The sequence below is a fragment of the Patella vulgata genome, chromosome 5 (genome assembly GCF_932274485.2).
Source record: "Patella vulgata chromosome 5, xgPatVulg1.2, whole genome shotgun sequence".
NCBI lineage: Eukaryota > Metazoa > Mollusca > Gastropoda > Patellidae > Patella > Patella vulgata.
Genome location: NC_065883.2, coordinates 60,695,345 through 60,713,754, shown reverse-complemented (window position 1 = coordinate 60,713,754; position 18,410 = coordinate 60,695,345). Strand labels below are relative to the sequence as shown.

Below are 18,410 nucleotides of genomic sequence, written 5' to 3'. Positions count from 1 at the left end.
TTTTATTTATTTTCAGGAAAAAAATATTTTATATGCAATTCCTAAAATAGGTACAATGACAACGTTAATATATAGCGAGCTAAATCTCGATTTATGTGTTGTACTTGGCGTAATCTACATCAATTATTTAAGAATTATGTTGGATTGTTGGTTGAGGTAATCTACATTAATAAAAAGGCCTTGTATTATTAAAAGCGCACGAAACATTCCTAATCTACAGACTGCTCTGGCAGCCCCGCCCCCAACGTGGGGATTCCGCGTGCATTTACTATTGTCTGACTATCTGTAACTTTAATTTTTTATTGGGTGACCCATTATAATCGACATCCCTGCATTTGTCTTTTTATATGGACAATTCTAGAGTATAATGTCATTCAGTGCACATCAGATGTTCAGATTGTTGCACAATTATTTCAATATATACATTTCGATATACATGTATTTATATCCACCCATATGCCAGTGTATTCAAATAAGTTCAATAAAAATCAATAGATTATTTATAGAAGTTAAAACATATAAAGACTTCAGTAACAATGATATTTACACACGATCGTAGCCTGACGAGTTTACTGAAGTATTCGGTTATCTCTGAAAATGTTTTAAGCTGGAGTTAAGTAGAAACATTAAGAAAGGTTCCGATCATTTTACCTTTGGTCATAAAATTTATCTATTTCATTGGTTACTGATTCAATCCAATATCTTCTAAAGGGGCTTGACTTCTGACTCATTAGTATCCATAATATTCGAAATGGCTGATTCACAAACAACAAAATAATATTACAAAACCGAGTAGAATGTTCTAAGCCGGCGTAAACGACTGCCGTACAATTTTGACCGTCAACGCATTAAACCAAATCACTTTATGTACACCCATAGTACAGTAATATGTGCTTTTACACCAATGTTCGTACTTATCTTAAACACCTGACAGTCTCATAATCAGCGTAATAATGAAATGTGATAATACATTTTTACACCTTGAATCCAACAAAATCACGCTAGTCAAAATGTATCATTAAAGAACACACACCATATTTAATACTATATAATCAATATTCTAAGTATAATTTATGAAACTAATACATGTATAATTAACATTTATAAAGCACATAAACACACTAATTCTAAAGTTTTTAATGCGCTGCTGGTTCCAGCGTTATCATAATTAGCTCCACGACCTATTACCAGATAAAAAGTTGGTATTTTGAGGAGGTTTTAGTCTGAAGATCGGAGTGATCTACTTGGTAAATGGTATTTGAGAAGTTACTAGTCTGAAGTTAGGAGTGTTCAACTTGGTAAATGGTATTTGAAAAGTTACTAGTTTGAAGTTCGAGGTGGTCTACTTGGTAAATGGTATTTGAGGAGTTGTTAGACTGAAGATCGGAGTAGGCTACTTGGTAAATGGTATACTATTTAGAAGGTATGCATTATATTGATGAAATCTGCACGTTCTCATATCTATCACATATTTTGGGACATTTTTATTACGAATTCTTTCTGTAAAGTATAGTATGTCAGTTATCAATATTTTTTAATTATCACCTTATGGGCACCATTCATCACAAACTGTAACATTTTCCCAGAAAATAAACCAATTATTCCATGGATCAATACTAACTTTTATTGACCAATGAAACCTGCTATTACTGTCAGGTAGTTGATTTGGGAGAGCAGCCTAATAATATGACATCCTTCTGTTCGATACCCATTAATCCGATAACCGTAGGATGTTGTCCACCCATTTATTTTCATGTTGCTTCTCATTTTTATGATCATGCTGGCCCAATACTCAATAAACTGATACTTCTGGTCGATCATTTCCCAAATGCTAAATTGGAACAACATATTCTTCCAAAAATTCTTTACACATTTCATTCGTGAATATTCTTTTTATACTGAAGGTGTGGCATTTCCGTTATACGGGCAGGACAAATCCAGCCGTTGCATATTCGTTAAGTCGTTCGTTTATTCTAATACAGAAATAGTATGAACCATGCTCATGCCAATATACAAATGGGTATCGTCTTTAATTAACAACTCGCCACGTCGACTATGACGTTAACAGGGCATCTGTCATCCGCTGTAAACAAAGAGAGCAGAATAAATGCTATGATATTCTCCGATCCAACGACTTAATAGTTAGTCAAGAACATGTTGTTTCGTTATATACAGTGACTGACATGTACCTTGATCATGTCATAGCGGGTGCCTTAATTTATTAATCAAATGCTGAATGAGTTCGGTTTCTCGAATTCTGGAAACAACATGTATGTTGCACTTAATGGAATGCCAAAACAAGAGTATTTTTATAAATGAAACGAAATAATTGTAATCTAATTGTTCACTAAATTAATGTTATTCTATATAATGAACTCTGCAATATTAGCTGACATATAAGTCAATTACTTCATTAATGATCTTTTAGAGGCATTTAAATTAGTAACTGGATAGAGCAATAAACTATAACACATACTTGAAAACGTTGAGAGAATACTCTTCGAAACGTCGCCCAAATAAATCAGTAATTGTTCTTCCATAAGTATGTGTTATAGTTTATTACTTCATTAATCTTGTGAATGGAAATTAATTTCAACAAGTAATGATATGACTTTCTGGATATGTTAGTTTCGTTTAACATTTTACTTTTCCTGGTCCTTGTATTTTAAATTCCAAAATATAAGACTAACGCGGGGGCGCTATAATTAGCCATGTGTACAAGAGGTATGCTATGCTTAATAATAATTGGTCTAAAACATATATATTTGATTATTTCTTGCGGTAGTTCACATAGCTGACATTTTTTTGCCGTTTGCTTAGGAATTCACGTATTAGTATTTTTTTACCTTTTGATAACTCATAACTTGAACTACATATCCGATTATATAACAATGTTGTTTTGGCAAAAGAAGCACCACATTCACAGTGACTATATGAGTTGTATGTAAATCTCCACTGCTACTTTTTTCAATCCACATTAATTCCAAATAAATACAAACACACGCCAACACACAAGTGTACACATTTAACTATGCTGATTGAAGTTTAAATAATCCCCAAAAAACACGTCCCGGAATAGATTCAAACTATTTAGAAATTTCTGGTCTGAATGTGTGTGTGTATATCTCCGCAAACTATGTGACAAATGCTATACATGTACATTGCTTATCACAGTACCACTGTCGTGTTTATAAAAATTGTCTACACGTGACATTGTTTGCTCTGACAATGAAAACATTAATTCATGGCATATGTCAATACAACTTTATATGACTGTTACTGAAGCATTTTTAAAATGATTGTTATAAATAACAATTGTTAACTGACACCTATATCTATCAATCAAATAAATACTGTGTTATAAAATAGAATGATCGCACTATGACGACCCGAAGTTGTGTTAAAGGAGGCAAGTTTTTAACTCAATATTATCCAGTCTTCGACATTGCACACACGATTTATTGGCCAATTGAAATCAACCTTGGTGTTGTTATCTTACCGTAAAAAAATGGACTTCTGATATCCGATATATATTTAAGACAAAATATAAATTTTAAAATTGGCACACGCGTCGCGTCCCAGAATGCTTTCGAGCGCCATTTGTAAAGAAGCGACTCGATGAGCGAGGCTAAATACATCTCACAAGAGAATACTACCGGTATAGACTGGAATAACCAGACGCCAAAGACTGCCATTCAAGTTGGACTCTTCGGGTATTTCTCCGAACATAACTGATTAGAAATTACAGTAAAAACAGAAACGATTTAATGTAAATCCGTTTTTTATATACATTTATATTACATTATTATATGCGTTGCGGCCCATTTGTGCCCATTTCTAGGTGCCAAAGAATAGCGATTTAGCTCCTTTAACATACCTTATATAACATATCTGGTTTAAATTTCCGTCCATTTTGAAAGGGGGGGGGGTGGATGGCTGAATGGTTAGCGTGCGCGCGCTGTATCATAAAGTCTGTCATTGAGTCGACTGGCGTGGTTTCGAATCCCCGGTTGTACGTGGCAAGGAGTAGGGTCGCCTGTCCAACCTCGTGGGTTTTCTCCGGGTCCTCCGGTTTGCTCCCACTGCTAAAGACCCCTACGCGCAAGCGATACGCGCAAGCGAATTCTGTAAATAAAATTAAACCACATGTTAGTCCCGAAATGACCTAGTTTGTGTCGAGTGGACGTTAAATCCCATTTCTCTCTCTCTCTCTCTCCATTTTGAAAAAAAAATCGATGATATAATTTCCCAAAGAAAATCTGAACATTTTTTCTATGGGTACAGTTCTGTAATTTAAAGCCAATATTCCTTTTAAGCACAGGAAGCGGGGCTTGCAAAATTTCTACTTAAAATACTTGCTATGCAAACATGGGGTGAATGATGGACGATTTCCTTGCCATGATCTTTGTCTAATATCACTGATATCAGGGACCTGTTTCACGAAATTTTAACTTAAGATAAATTCCATATTTTAGTAGATACTTCAATTTTGATTGGCTAAGCACTAAAATCAATCTAATATTATCCAATCAAATTACTAAATTTGGATTTTATGTTAGTTAAAATTTCGTGAAACGGTCGGATTAGTGGGCTCCAATCTCCCTAATAATTTACGAATATGTGTTCCATACTTTTGACTGGCACTTAACAGCTCCGAAATGTGAATTTCGTTCTGATGTGATCATACCCAACCCGTCTTGGTTAGTGACCATGTCTTTCGGGGGGGGGGGGGTATGGCTGAATGGTTAGCGTGCGCGCGCTGTATCATAAAGTCTGTCATTGAGTCGACTGGCGTGGTTTCGAATCCCCGGTTGTACGTGACAAGGAGTAGGGTCGCCTGTCCAACCTCGTGGGTTTTCTCCGGGTTCTCCGGTTTCCTCCCACTGCTTAAGACCCCTATGCGCAAGCGAATTATTGAAGTAAAATTAAACCATATGTTAGTCCCGAAATGACCTAGTTTGTGTCGAGTGGACGTTAAACCCCACCTCTCTCTCTCTCTATGGCTTTCGAGACAGCAATTGAAAATATTTTTCTATAAATACTATGTTGTATTACAGATTCAAAACATTATGTTGCGACACTAAAAATTAAACCTTGTTACAAAACAATGTAAAACCTGTCTAAGAAGCGATTAGTCTGTTTCAGACCTTTTGTATTCGATTTCACGTCACTCGTGTTTTAGTAATGAAGCTACAACTCGGTCCTCTTAGTACTTGCAAAAGATGTGGGAGAGTTATTAGGTCACGTGGTTCAGATATTCGATCTTCTGGGATCTGATCAGTTTTTGACAAGAGACCGATAAAACAGAAGCCCAGCGATGACGCACGGCATGTTTCGATTTCAACCCTAAATCACTCGCAAGCCAATAATTAAGTGTGTGCTGATCTGGGTTATACCACTAGTTTGAAATGTCTGAGTAGCATTATTGTTTGCGGGGTCGGAGATTGTGATGTCTTGAAGAGATGTGTACTACGTGATTTGATGTTATGTTGACCTCTTTGCTAATAAGATCATGGTCATCGACTCCAGAACAGACAGGGACTTGACTAAAATTGACAAGTTGTTGCTGGTACTTACACTTCTGGTATGTATCGGGGCATCTGTTATGAAGCTGGGCAGACCCGAGTCAAAAAATGGGCCAGGCGTGTTAGGGTGGCCTATAGTGTGGCGCTTCGGGGCGTATCTGGTCGATCAACTCCAGTTGTCGGTCGTATGTGGCTCTGAGATTCTGTCTACTCCGGTTCTCTTGCACATAAAACACCCCTGCGCATGCGCTAAATAAGTGGGAAGTATTCGATCACAAATAACGTAATGGTGACCTATTTCCAATGTTACATGATCATTGCAAAAGAAAATAGGATGGAACAGAATTCAACAGACCGCGTCTGTCCTATATATGTTTTATATAGTTTACACATTTCAGGCGTTGTTTGGAGATATCGCAGCAAATAAAACGCAGAAAAACTCTTGAAAGCTCAAGTATTATTAGGCCCATTGCTCCTGGGAATACTCCAAACTTTTAAAACTTATATTTACGGGGATTTCTTTGAAATTTGATTTAAACTTTAAACAAAAAGAACTTAATTATAGGTGCGTCTATTTGACATAAATGTCATGTCTGTCAATTATTGTTGACCTATTGTCAAAAAAACACTGGGGTTGATGAATGTGATCGATAGTGCCAAGTTAGCACTGTCGTGAGATGCGTCCACGATCTGCTACGTGCAGATACGTTTCGATATGGGCACCACGATTGCTACGAATGACCTCAATATATGATAAGACCTGATAGGATAACCACGATTAAAACCACGATCGATTTCAATCGTAGCACGATTCTTTATAGTGGGAATATAGCAGAAGTGCAAACACTAAGACCTAGTTTTAACTCATAGCTTTATCAAACTATCATCAAATCATATGTTGGGTTACACCTATGCAACTGAAACAGATTAGTGTTCAGTTGTTCATATAGTACAAAAAAACAAGCGGTGCCGTTTATGGATTGGCAGTTCATGCAAATGATTTTTCTTCTAGAATTCAGAGTGGACGGAACCCCGGTGCATTTATTTAAAAAGTAATGTTTTGCAAACCTTATTGTAAAAATTGGTGTTTAAAAAATTGGCAATTAAGTGAACTAAAAGCGTTATGGGTGTGTTAACAAATAATTTAAATTATGATTTAACTCATTGAAAACCAAGGCCATAGGAAATTAACCATTGTGTACAATGTTATTATTAGGAATTTTCCTAAAATTGAAATTTGAATATTGCCGTATACATTTTTAAATACATCGTTTGGCTACCCTACCAAATATTTTTGAGATCAGAAAAAAAATGATGTTAGCACTAAACGACCTAAGTGCTGACGTTCCCGAATATTAAAAATGGCATTTCCATCGCATTTATTTGATTACCGCATGTGATATTATTATCATGTACAGAGAGTATTTCAATAAAATGACAATACAAATATAGCCACAAAAATCTTAAAGGACATGGTCTCTTTGATTGAAAGTGTAATTTTTACTCAGTTTTGAAACATCGTTATCATGTACAGCCTATTTTGTGATCGCCATATAAGGAAAAAACGAAAATGAGATTTACAGGCGATTTCTGAATCGTTTAAAATTTGCCTCATCTCGTATCATCAGTTTCACCTATCGAACACATTATTTGGGACTAAATCAGAATCTCTCACTTTATCATCGACGGTCCTGGACCTATGCAACTGTATGTAGCACAACGCCACCGTTTCTAAGATTGTCGACGATATCCCCTCCGTTGAAGCAGACTTAAATAAAGCTATTTCAGACACACACACATACGCACTTTTCTAAGCCATATGAATTTTTAGTTATATGTGAGTAGGTAGGAAGTCCCCCAATATCTTGTTAGATGTATATAAGTACCCAAATACTTGCCTAAGTCATCGTCGTAATTACCAAGTCCCTTACACAATTTTAATTAGAAATTTTCAGACGAAATAATTAGTCTAATTCTACAGATTTTGGCGCTCGATTTGCATTCTACTTTCATCTATGGATACCCCGTGAAATCTGGAAAAGCTGATCAGAACTTCACGCGAGCATAAATACGGCGCTGACTTATTGTTTAGACATTAAGTTAATTCGGAATGTGTACATGAATCGATGTTGTAGATTTACTTCAGGTAGTTCACTCGAACGTGATTGCTAATACATCAGAAATGGAATATCTGGGCTTCCAAAGACACCCCACTAAACTCATTTAATTTAATTAAGTTAATGCTCGACCTGCTTCCAGGATAGCCATATCGTTATAGTGACCTTTAGTAAAATCAGGTAGACACTGACAAAAGGTTATGTAACGTCAAGTCGGTCACGTATGTATAGCTTGATTTTGTAAATATGATTTTGGTATATAATTTAAAGCAATAAGGACTATATCACGAACGCTGGGGCTCTAGTAGGCTTATGGTCCAATAATGGTTCAATTCCGCTTAGTATTTACAAAGATATGTGGAATTGGAATTTCATCAAACCATGCTGCTACCTGTCGTTGTCCACGAACAATTTAATGATAGACCCGTTTTAAATCCTATTGAAACCAAGCCAGGACATTATCTAGCGTTGGTATTTTGATTTTGTTTTCTTAATTAAATGTTAAATAATCAAGCTGAGTAGATATAAGCCGTGAGAAATTTGATATTTTAGCGACAAATGCCAAAGTACGTCTCAACATAGTATTTGCAGTTGCTTTGTCCTATCAACTAGGACCGCCGACATAAGACGTGTTGCCAAGTCCTCTGGGAAAAGAGAGTGAGAAATAGGCTTTAACTACCACTTGACACGACACAAACTAGTTCATTTCGGGACTAAAATATGTTTCAGTTATCATTTCTATAATTCGCCTGTGCGAGGATCCGGAGAAAACACACGAGGTTGAACAAGCGCCCTACCTTCGTGTCAGGCACAAGCTGGTAATCGGAACCAGACCACTTGAAATAATAACAGACCTTATCTGGTCTAAAGCGCACGCATAAAACCATTCGGCCACCCAATCACCATAAGCACTTGTTACTATATACAGCTAGTTGGACCGATGGTTTAGAGATAACGACGCTACTTAGTCTGATAACGTTTGATTCCAAAACATTTCAGTCAACAATTCTGCAGATTTCAATTCAGATGTTTTCTTAAATAAATTCATTCTTAAAGATACAGTATGAGAGATTATATAAAGAGCTGCCAGTTCTAACTATAATAGTTAAAAACTAGATAGTGTAAAGGGAATTTGCTGACAATTTCTCGCCTGTCCAATTTCGTGGGTTTTCTCCGGGTCCTTCGGTTTCCTCCCACTGCTAAAGACCCCTACGCGCAAGCGAATTATGGAAATAAAATTGAACCATATGTTAGTCTCGAAATGACCTAGTTTGTGTCGAGTGGACGTTAAACCCCAATTCTCTCTCTCTCTCTCTCTCTCTCTCTCTCTGCTGACAATTTCAGTCACATTTATCCACTCTGAACAGAGATTTTAGCGATTGAATTTTCGGTCTAGCCTCGGTCATCATTACTAAAGTCGGTACGATAAAAAACACAGTCTCGATTATCCATTTCATGATTAAATCATGAATGGAAGTCGAACAGCAAATCGGAACCTAATCCAATAAACATCGCGGGCTAGCGTTGACATCGAGAGTTGATTATGGTTTCCATAAGTTAATTAATGTCTAATTAATAATTTAGATAACATTTCAGGTGTAAAGAAAGACCTGCAATACGCAGATTTAGCTCTTGCATAATGTATGTTGAAACTATCGATACTAATAAACGATTATCTTAATAATACTTGCTTTTCAGGGTCAGATATATCGTTTACAATACATCAAGATCCTTGACTAAACTTGGAACTGTTATAGCCTTTTATTAACAAATTAAAAGAAATATAGTAAATATCTGCTTCTAAAATGTCACTCATGCTAACACAAGAATAATATTGAATTGGGACTTATATCGATCTGTATGTTGAATTAGTTGACTATCAATCTATATCATTGACTTGAAGGGGAAATAGAAGCCATATGGTGGCAAAGCTTTAATGTGTAGGGGGGAGGTTTAGGAAACTGATAAATCTCGAACAATCTGATAAGAATGACACTATTAAGAGCGGGGAATTGAATCTAAATCTCGCTTTCAATATGATGAAAAGGAGGATCACTCATTTATTCATTCATTCGTGCAGCAATCTAAAGGGAACAATTATAAATATTTCAGCCGCAAATTTTTCATCATGACCTGGGTTGGAATCATTGAGAACAAAAAGAGTAAAGATTTTGAAATCAAGAATTTAAAAAATCTCGCACACTATCGATCAGAATATGCTTTAGTTTCTTCCTTTAGGTCTGGGGAGTTGGATGGCTGAATGGTTAGCACGTGCACGCTGCGCGCTGTATCATACGGCCTGTCATTGAGTCGACTGGTGTGGTTTCGAATCCCCGGTTGTACGTGACAAGGAGTAGGGTCGCCTGTCCAACGTCGTGGGTTTTCTTCGGGTCCTCCGGTTTCCTCCCACTGCTAAAGACCCCTACGCGCAAGCAAATTATTGAAATAAAATTAAATCATATGTTAGTCCCGAAATGACCTAGTTTGTGTCGAGCGGACGTTAAACCCCATTTCTCTCTCTCTCTCTCTCTCTCCTTTGGGTCTCGAACAAAATTATATTTATATTCATATTTATTTCTCTGGACAAAACCACTAACTCCGACTTTAATGCTAAACATAGTGTTCACAAGCAACGAATATACACCCAACAGAAGCTTTCTCAATGGGGGTAAGGTCGTCAGAGTTTTGTGATAAAAGTCAAAGGAGCAATAACAGCATTTAAGAGGATGGAATGTCACGGGACTGGAAGACAGATAAATGACGCCACAGGATGTATCCTCACCACCTACTAAAATTCCAGCACGGTTTTGAAAATAATTTTTAAAAACCTTCGATATGTAGAACATTTCTGTGACTGGGGCTATAACTATATCTAAATTGAATGCACGAATAAGAATTCCGGTAGGATCATTCCTTATGCCACGTGGAACAATTCCAAACAAGGACAGACAGGATCATACCTTATGCCACGCGGAACAGTTCCCAAAAAAAAGAACCTAAAAAAGCACTCGATCCGTAACGCGTTAACGATGTTTCTGTTAACAACGACTCTTAATAAAAGGGACAGTAACACCTGATAAGGTGGTGGTGGGGAGGCAAGGGGGTCCTCCCTGTCACCTACATGTATAGAACAGCTGAAAATCCTGGAAAGTTTCTAAAATCCTCTGACTTGTTAAATGTTAACAATGTAGAGCTAAAATAAATAATAAGTAAATCATGGCAATACCACGATTCCAGTCGGTATTAATTCATAGAGACATGCTGTGTAATCACTACCCGCACGTGTTATATTGTGCAATACCAGATTCATCATGAAAACCTCAAAGATAATCTGGTTTAATAATTCCTGATTTGCGTCTACCAGACATGTGATGACACCTTTGAAGATAATCTGGTAACCTGGATTGAATATAACATTGACTCCTTCATCTCTACGAGTAGCTGTATGTTTAAAAAAAAGATATGATGAACTCTATCATCTGTTGCTGACAAACATAAATGCGATTTTGGTGCGTTTATCTATTTTAATTATTTACAGCTGCATTTAACAGATTAACACGTTCTTCTGAATTCACACCTGAAGTGTCGTTGCTGTAGGAATTGGTTCGTGGTAGAATAACTTTTTTATAATATAGAGTCCATGGTAGAAGAGACTTGGAATTACGGAGTTGTATTATCATGGACCGTATGTACGTACGAGGGTTCATGGTAGAAGGGTTTCTTTCATTGTTGTAACTTCTTCCTAACGGTGTGAAGACAATATATGAGTGTATGAAAACGACTTTTAGTGTTTGTCCATCAGCAAACTTCTCCAGAGGGCTAATTCAAACTTAGGCTATAAAATTGTACCCGGGATAGCAATATAAATATTATAAGCTATAAACTTGTCTATTTCATATTTCTTATATTCTCCTTACAGAGCAATTGAACTCGTAATATTTATTTATGACTGGGGTATTTGCGAAGTAAAATCATAAATTTATACGATCTTTGTAAAACGGCAAATTATGTTGATATATACTATTCAAAAAAAGTAGGGGATATTTGATTTTTAAGTGTTATTAAAGTCACCTAATGAAACTGACGAAGAAACAAATGACAAAATGAAATGAAGTTCACATTCATCGATTTATTCCAAATGATCGTTAGACTAAGTAAGGCACAGACTGACCATTATAAGGGTAAAATGATACCCGGGGTCAAACAGCAAAGTTACCACAGCATCACAACCAAGTCAGTAACGGGTAAATCCTCCTCTGTTTGCCAAACAAGCATTGATCCGACGTGGCATACTCCTAATGAGACGTCTAAGGTCATTTTGGTCCAGATTGTCCCATTCCTGTTGCAACGCAGCAGCAAGTTCTTGGACATTGGCAGGACGTTGTTGACGTTGACGTAACCTCTGTCCAAGCATGTCCCAGACATGCTCGATGGGGGAGAGGTCGGGACTCAGTGCTGGCCAAGGTAATGTGGTGATGTTCTGTTGTTGGAGGTAACCTGTAACGATCCTGGCCCTGTGACATCTTGCGTTGTCATCCTGGAAGATGAAACGGCGGCCATGACGTCGTGCGAACGGCACAACATGGACTGCCAAGATGTTGTCCCGGTAGTACTGGCCTGTAACACGCCCTGCAACAACATGTAAAGCCGTTCTTCCAGCAACAGTGATGCCTCCCCACACCATAACAGAACCACCCCCAAATCGATCATGTCTGATGACGTTAACGTCTTGGAAGCGCTCGTTTCGACGACGCCACACCCTCCTACGTCTGTCCAAAAAATCAACAGTGAACCTTGACTCATCTGAAAACATCACATTGCTCCAGCGTCGATTATCCCAGTGTTGACGATCCCTACACCAACGACGTCTTGCCTGAATGTGATGATCTCTCAAACAAGGGATCACGCGAGGACGTCGGGCGCGAAGGTGACCCCTATGCAGTCGATTCCGAATCGTCTGGCCACTCACTCTCACACCAGTGTCTGTTTGAAGACGAGCGCTGATCTGATTTGCTGTGATGACACGATTTCTCAAGGCCAAGGTAGGGATAAATCGATCCTGGGCTTGAGTTGTCGCCCTTGGTCGACCTGAGCGTGGTCTGTCCTGTACAGATTGTGTATCACGGTATCTGGACCATAGCCTGCTTATGACAGACTGAGAAACATTCATCGTCCGCGCCACAACCGCCTGTGTTGTGCCGATCTGTAGCATGCCAAGGGCACGTAACCTTTCATTTTGGGTAAGCCGACGCATATCAAAATTTGTTTTCTGGTCACTAAAACAATTAAACTGATGTTTCCACCCTGGAATTCAATGCCACAATGACTGTAACATTCAAAGTCAGAATCGTGCAAATCTTGGGTTGGACCCCCATGATGATCCCAAGCATCACCTGCATTCCATGCGGTAGCTATTGGTGCGTTTGGGCGTCACATGTAACTGGAAATGTTTCTTCTGTTAGGTTCTATAGTGACTTTTTTCGTAGTCATTTGCATATTTTAGTATTATGCCCCCAAAATCAAATATCCCCTACTTTTTTTGAATGGTATACGAATTGTTACCGTTTTTCATATTTCCATTTTAATACACCGATTTTGTTACCTAAGTTTTTTTATCCAGGAAACTATCACTTTTAATTTAAAGCTTCTTTTATTGATATCGATTTAAAAATTTAGTACGCTGAAAATAAACTTAGACCGATCAACATTCCGATTTTATCATAGATTTCTTGATGTATTTTACATGTTTCTTAATTTGCAAATGATTAGTATGGAAATTGGCTAAATGCTTAATAATTTATAAATTGCCTTTTAAGGTGAATTACAATAAATTTAGCCGACAAAAGTGATTTCCTGCATGATCCTTATTACCCCAGAGACGCTTATTATCTAATGACAGTTAATCTAGACACACAAATGCCATAAAAAAACGCACACACGACCAAGTCTTAACATTAATAGAACAGTTGGTGAAAGACTATCTTTGATAACACCATAAATGTTAGACGAAAAAAAGCAACCAAGAGAGGAAAGAATAAAAGACGGTATCGGTGTTTTCAGACAGTTGCGATGAGCAAAGATCAATAAAAGTTTATCAATGATGATACTAGATAGCGGGAGTGGGTTCTATGATCTCGCTCAGCTCAATTGTTGCTTAATCAATATACATGGAATATGTCACAAAGGGACCCCAAACCATCTTGTCTTTCAGACATCGCTGAAGATGTTCTTGGACGCGACGTGCGACTCACCATTTATACACAGTAGACTGATTTCCAACACGCAAGGAACATTTTTTACTCACAGAATGCGGCCACTTAACCCTGGTTTTTGTAGAGAATCTTTTTTCTCGTATGTCTACAATTATGGTCAGTTGGTGTGTTATTTTGCGTGACTGGGATCGCTTTAGCTATTGCAAACCTGATTTAAGAATTCAACCCAATTCGAATTATTGGATAAAAAGATCAAAATGATATGGTTTGTTAAAAAGGCACGCGATTGTCAGAATTCTTATCAGAAATAAAAACATTATTTTGATAGAGGGAGCACTTTCTCGAAAAATCTGTATTCTTCTTTCCCCGTGACTTACTCAAAACCATTTTCTCTTCATTCTTTAAAATTTGCAAAAAATTGCTGTAAATAAATTTCAACTCCATTTCATAATTCAAAACATCCGAGAAAATTTGTAGTCGTTAAAAACGACTAATGTACATATTAGCGACTAATATTAAGGGAGGTTGATTAAAAGGCCACATTACTCCACGTATTCCTTTTAATTGTATTTTTTCAAAATTCTAGTAAAGTTGTGAAAAACATCTGAAATTCATATTAGCGACTAACAAACTCGGTGGATATCAAGGATTATTTTATTTGTATATTTAATTTCTGTATCATATTTTGTAAAGCACATGGGCACTTAGTCGTAGCAGGTGTGCGCATACTAAACTTACGCTGTCTGTCTAAAATTAGCTCCGCTTGAGGTCAGACACTAAGCTAGTTGACCGACATTTAAGGTTGTAAATCGACGATTTTAGTCTAAAATACTAAGTATCTTTCGAGAATTTTGAGAAGTATATATTCTGGTTTCTTTAATAAAATTGAAAAGATATATATATTCTTTTTGTGTGTAATAGATATGAAACGGAGTAGGACCGCATTACAAAACAGTATGCTTATTGTTGGGCATGGCATAGAATATTTAGTTCTCTGTGTGTGGAATGAGTTGTGCGCTATAAAAATGTACAATAATTATAAAAGTGGGTCAATTTTATTTTTCATTACTCAATGTCAGAAAAAAGATATGATTAAGATCGTTATTTCAAAATGTTTAATGTCTCAAATAAGCCAAAATGAACCATTTGCTATATAAGTTTTTGGACCAACAAGAAAAAAAAAGCTCGATCAATTAACTTTCTCGCTCTGTTTTAATTACAAAATTTGTATTTCTGTATTTTATTCCGATAAAACGTTTTATTTAATTACTTCGTTCATCTCGTTTCTTGAAGCGTACCAAATCTTAACACGAGACATGCCGATCCAGTATTCATTAATTATTGATATTTGCATATCATTAGTTCGTGACCTCGGTATGTTCGCCCGTGTGCTCATCCCTAGCCATTTCTTAAGATCTAACCTAATAAGGTGAGACGAACTCGGTTTATCAATCAGAAATAATTTAATCTGGTTTTCTATGGTGCCTTGTAAACCTGAACCTATGAATAGTTGCACGACGGCGTACAAAGACTTGCGCAATTCACAAATCAATCTTTCATCCTTGCTCAATACAAATACTTAGAACTGAAAATATTGAAATCACATCGCATTTCCTGTGTTTTTCAACTTATTCAAATAACCGATGGTCACCATGACAAAAATTATTGAATTATTACTGTATTACGAACCGAGAAAAAACAGTTGTATTGTGCAGAAAGGAAATTGTATTTCTACGCTTTACCGTGTGTGAATAGTAACATATTGAAAATACGATTCCCAAGAGGCTGAAGAAGCTATAGAGACTCCAAAAGAATATCCAAACTCTAGTTAGCAAATGGAAACATTGAATATTTTCTGAGAAAACTGAATCATTCCTAAGGATTGTAAGGTTGAGTCATATGAAAACACGAACCCGTATCGGGTCGTAAAGTAAAGGAGAACTCTTCGGCTCTTATAAGATTGGAACGTCCAAAATATCTTTTACATTCTGATGAGAAGGTCCGAAATATCTCTATTTAAAGATGGGAATGTCCGCAATACATCTATATAAAGATGGAAAGGTCCGAGATAGCTGTATTTTGAGATGGAAAGGTCCAAATAATTTCTATACGAAGATATGAGAGGCCAACATATATCTATATACAGATGGAAAGGACCGAAATATATCTATATAAAGATGGAAAGGTCGGAGGAAATATCTCTATATAAAGATGGAAAGGTCCGAGATATCTGTATTTAGAGATGGAAAGGTCCAAATAATTTCTATTCGAAGATAGGAGAGGCCAACATATATCTATATACAGATGGAAAGGTCCGAAATATATCTATATAAAGATAGGCGAGGTCGACATGTATCTATATCAAAATGGAAAAGTCCGAAACATATCTATATAAAGATAGAAAGTTCCGAAATTTTGTATTTAAAGATGGAAAAGTCCAAATTATTTCTATTAGAAGATAGGGGATGCCAACATATATCTATATAAAGATGGAAAGGTCCGAATTATCTGTATTTAAAGATGGAAAGGTCCGAAATATCTGTATTCAAAGATGGAAAGGTTCAAATTATTTCTATTCGAAGATCGGAGAGGTCAACATATATCTATATAAAGATGGAAAGTTGCGAAATATCTCCATATAAAGATGGAAAGGTCCAAAATATCTGTACTCAAAGATAATCCCAAGACAGACGAAAAGTACTTTAAAATGTTATCAAACCGGTGTCGAAATCAGTTTGTGTGGGCATACCTTTTATCTTTTCATCGTTTACCGTGAAACAAAGTAGTGCAGCTTTACGGTTGTGCTAATATTTCTGGATATATTGTATAAGATAAAAGTCTACATAATAATATCTCCGCACGATGCTGGAAACGTCAATATACTCAGTGGTTAATTAAATCATTTATAAATTTTCAAACTGTTTGCCCTGGCCCTAGAGGATGACGTAATCTGTCCCCGTCTTATGTTAACTTTGAGTCTACATAAATGCATTAAACAGATTCACACACGAGCCGATTAAAGGATTACACACATGGCATAGTGTTAAAACCGTGGGTATAATCCAGATATCTCACAGCCAGCAAGGGGTTTCTGGTCAGCACCGGTTACTGACCTGGAGTATTTAATATAATACTCATATATTAGGACCACAGCTGTCTGGTCGTCTAATAAGGGCATATCTTTAATTAGTGCGATATACATTATGTTCCAAGCTACAATACACGGGTGTACTTTAGGATTAGAGATATAACGCCCACAGTCGCAGAACAAATTGCTTAAAGAGAGACATGAAGCGCTTTTGAGGTAACAAACGTTGGTTGATAAAACGATAAGTTTCGATTTGACTGTACAGCTACAATGTTCATATTCAATTGCATGGAACATTTCAGAAGCATCAGAGCCATTGCTGGGATATACACGTTTTTACATGTGCTCTTTAATATTAAGATATGGCGCAGAAAGTAAAGTTACAACTGATTATAGTTATTGTCTTGTTGTCATACCTCTTCAAATGATTAAAGTACAACGACAAGTATCATCGGCTATGTTTAAGTAAACATCCTGCCTTGTGTACAATAGTTGCAGCCAACTGAAACGATAGTTTTGCACTTGAAATTCGAAGTTAAAAATCATATTCGTTGTTGGTGAGTAGTCACTGAAAAATTTATAATTGTGTGCTCTTACCGTAACCTTCGTGTGTAATAGTACGATATCCATATAGCAGACAAGCGAATTTGTTCAATATTAAAATTCTATAGCCTGACAACACAAAATCTAATAATCAGACAAGCCAGGAGAATATTACTTATGATCTTGGTTAAATCGAGTAGGAGTGAACTGTGGGCTGAAATTGTTTATAGTGTTTCAAATCCTCTGGCAACGTATAGCACTATCAAAAGAGCTATAAGGATAAATATAGTTTGTCATATCTTGCTATATTAGATGAATTGTTGACTTGTACCCAGATTAGTGCACAGTGGATTAACCAAGACACCGCGTGGGCTCATCTAATTGATTTCTGGTTTCTGATCTCCCGATTAAACATACCCCAATACTCTTAGTCTTCTGCCAGAATTCACTTTCCGCGTAAGGGTTTTCAGCTTTGGGAGGAATCCGGGGGAACCGGAGAAAACCCACGATGTTCGGCAGGTGACCCTCCTTCTATTTGCATAACCAGCCTCGTCTTGTGTCAGAAGGAGCTGATTATGCAAATATAACAACATTTACATAATAAAGCCTTGTTGATTTTTTCCGCATGTGCACTATAACATACGGTGTCTTTGTTCGAACTGCCAATGCTGAGAAATACTGAATATATGACTTAATAATCGGGATTCTTTCATTTCCAGGCAGTATTCTGCTCAATAGAACTACCGGACAAAAAAAAATGAAATGGGGTTTAATGTCCTACTTTTCTGGACCGACTGTGCTAATGAAGACCCGCATCGCAAAAAATATACTATGCGATGATCACCCACTATATGCGGTATATTATCGATTTACCTATTTATTTAATTCATTAAATATGTGTTGATCTTTCTTTTTTGTATTAAAA

At 36.7% G+C, this 18,410-nt stretch overlaps 1 protein-coding gene across 2 annotated transcripts in view; it reads right to left on the bottom strand.

The window, feature by feature from the left end:
• The window catches only part of LOC126821683 (muscarinic acetylcholine receptor M1), a 71,918-nt gene that overhangs the window by 15,998 nt on the left and 37,510 nt on the right, over nt 1-18,410 (bottom strand). Inside the window, exon 1 of one of the 2 annotated variants that reach the window (XM_050550155.2) lies at nt 2,847-3,212. The exons of the other annotated variant lie outside the window; for it this stretch is intronic. The gene's annotated coding sequence lies outside the window, so the exon portion shown is untranslated. Of the gene's footprint in view, nt 1-2,846; nt 3,213-18,410 lie in introns of those variants that run through there. 2 annotated transcript variants of the gene reach the window in all.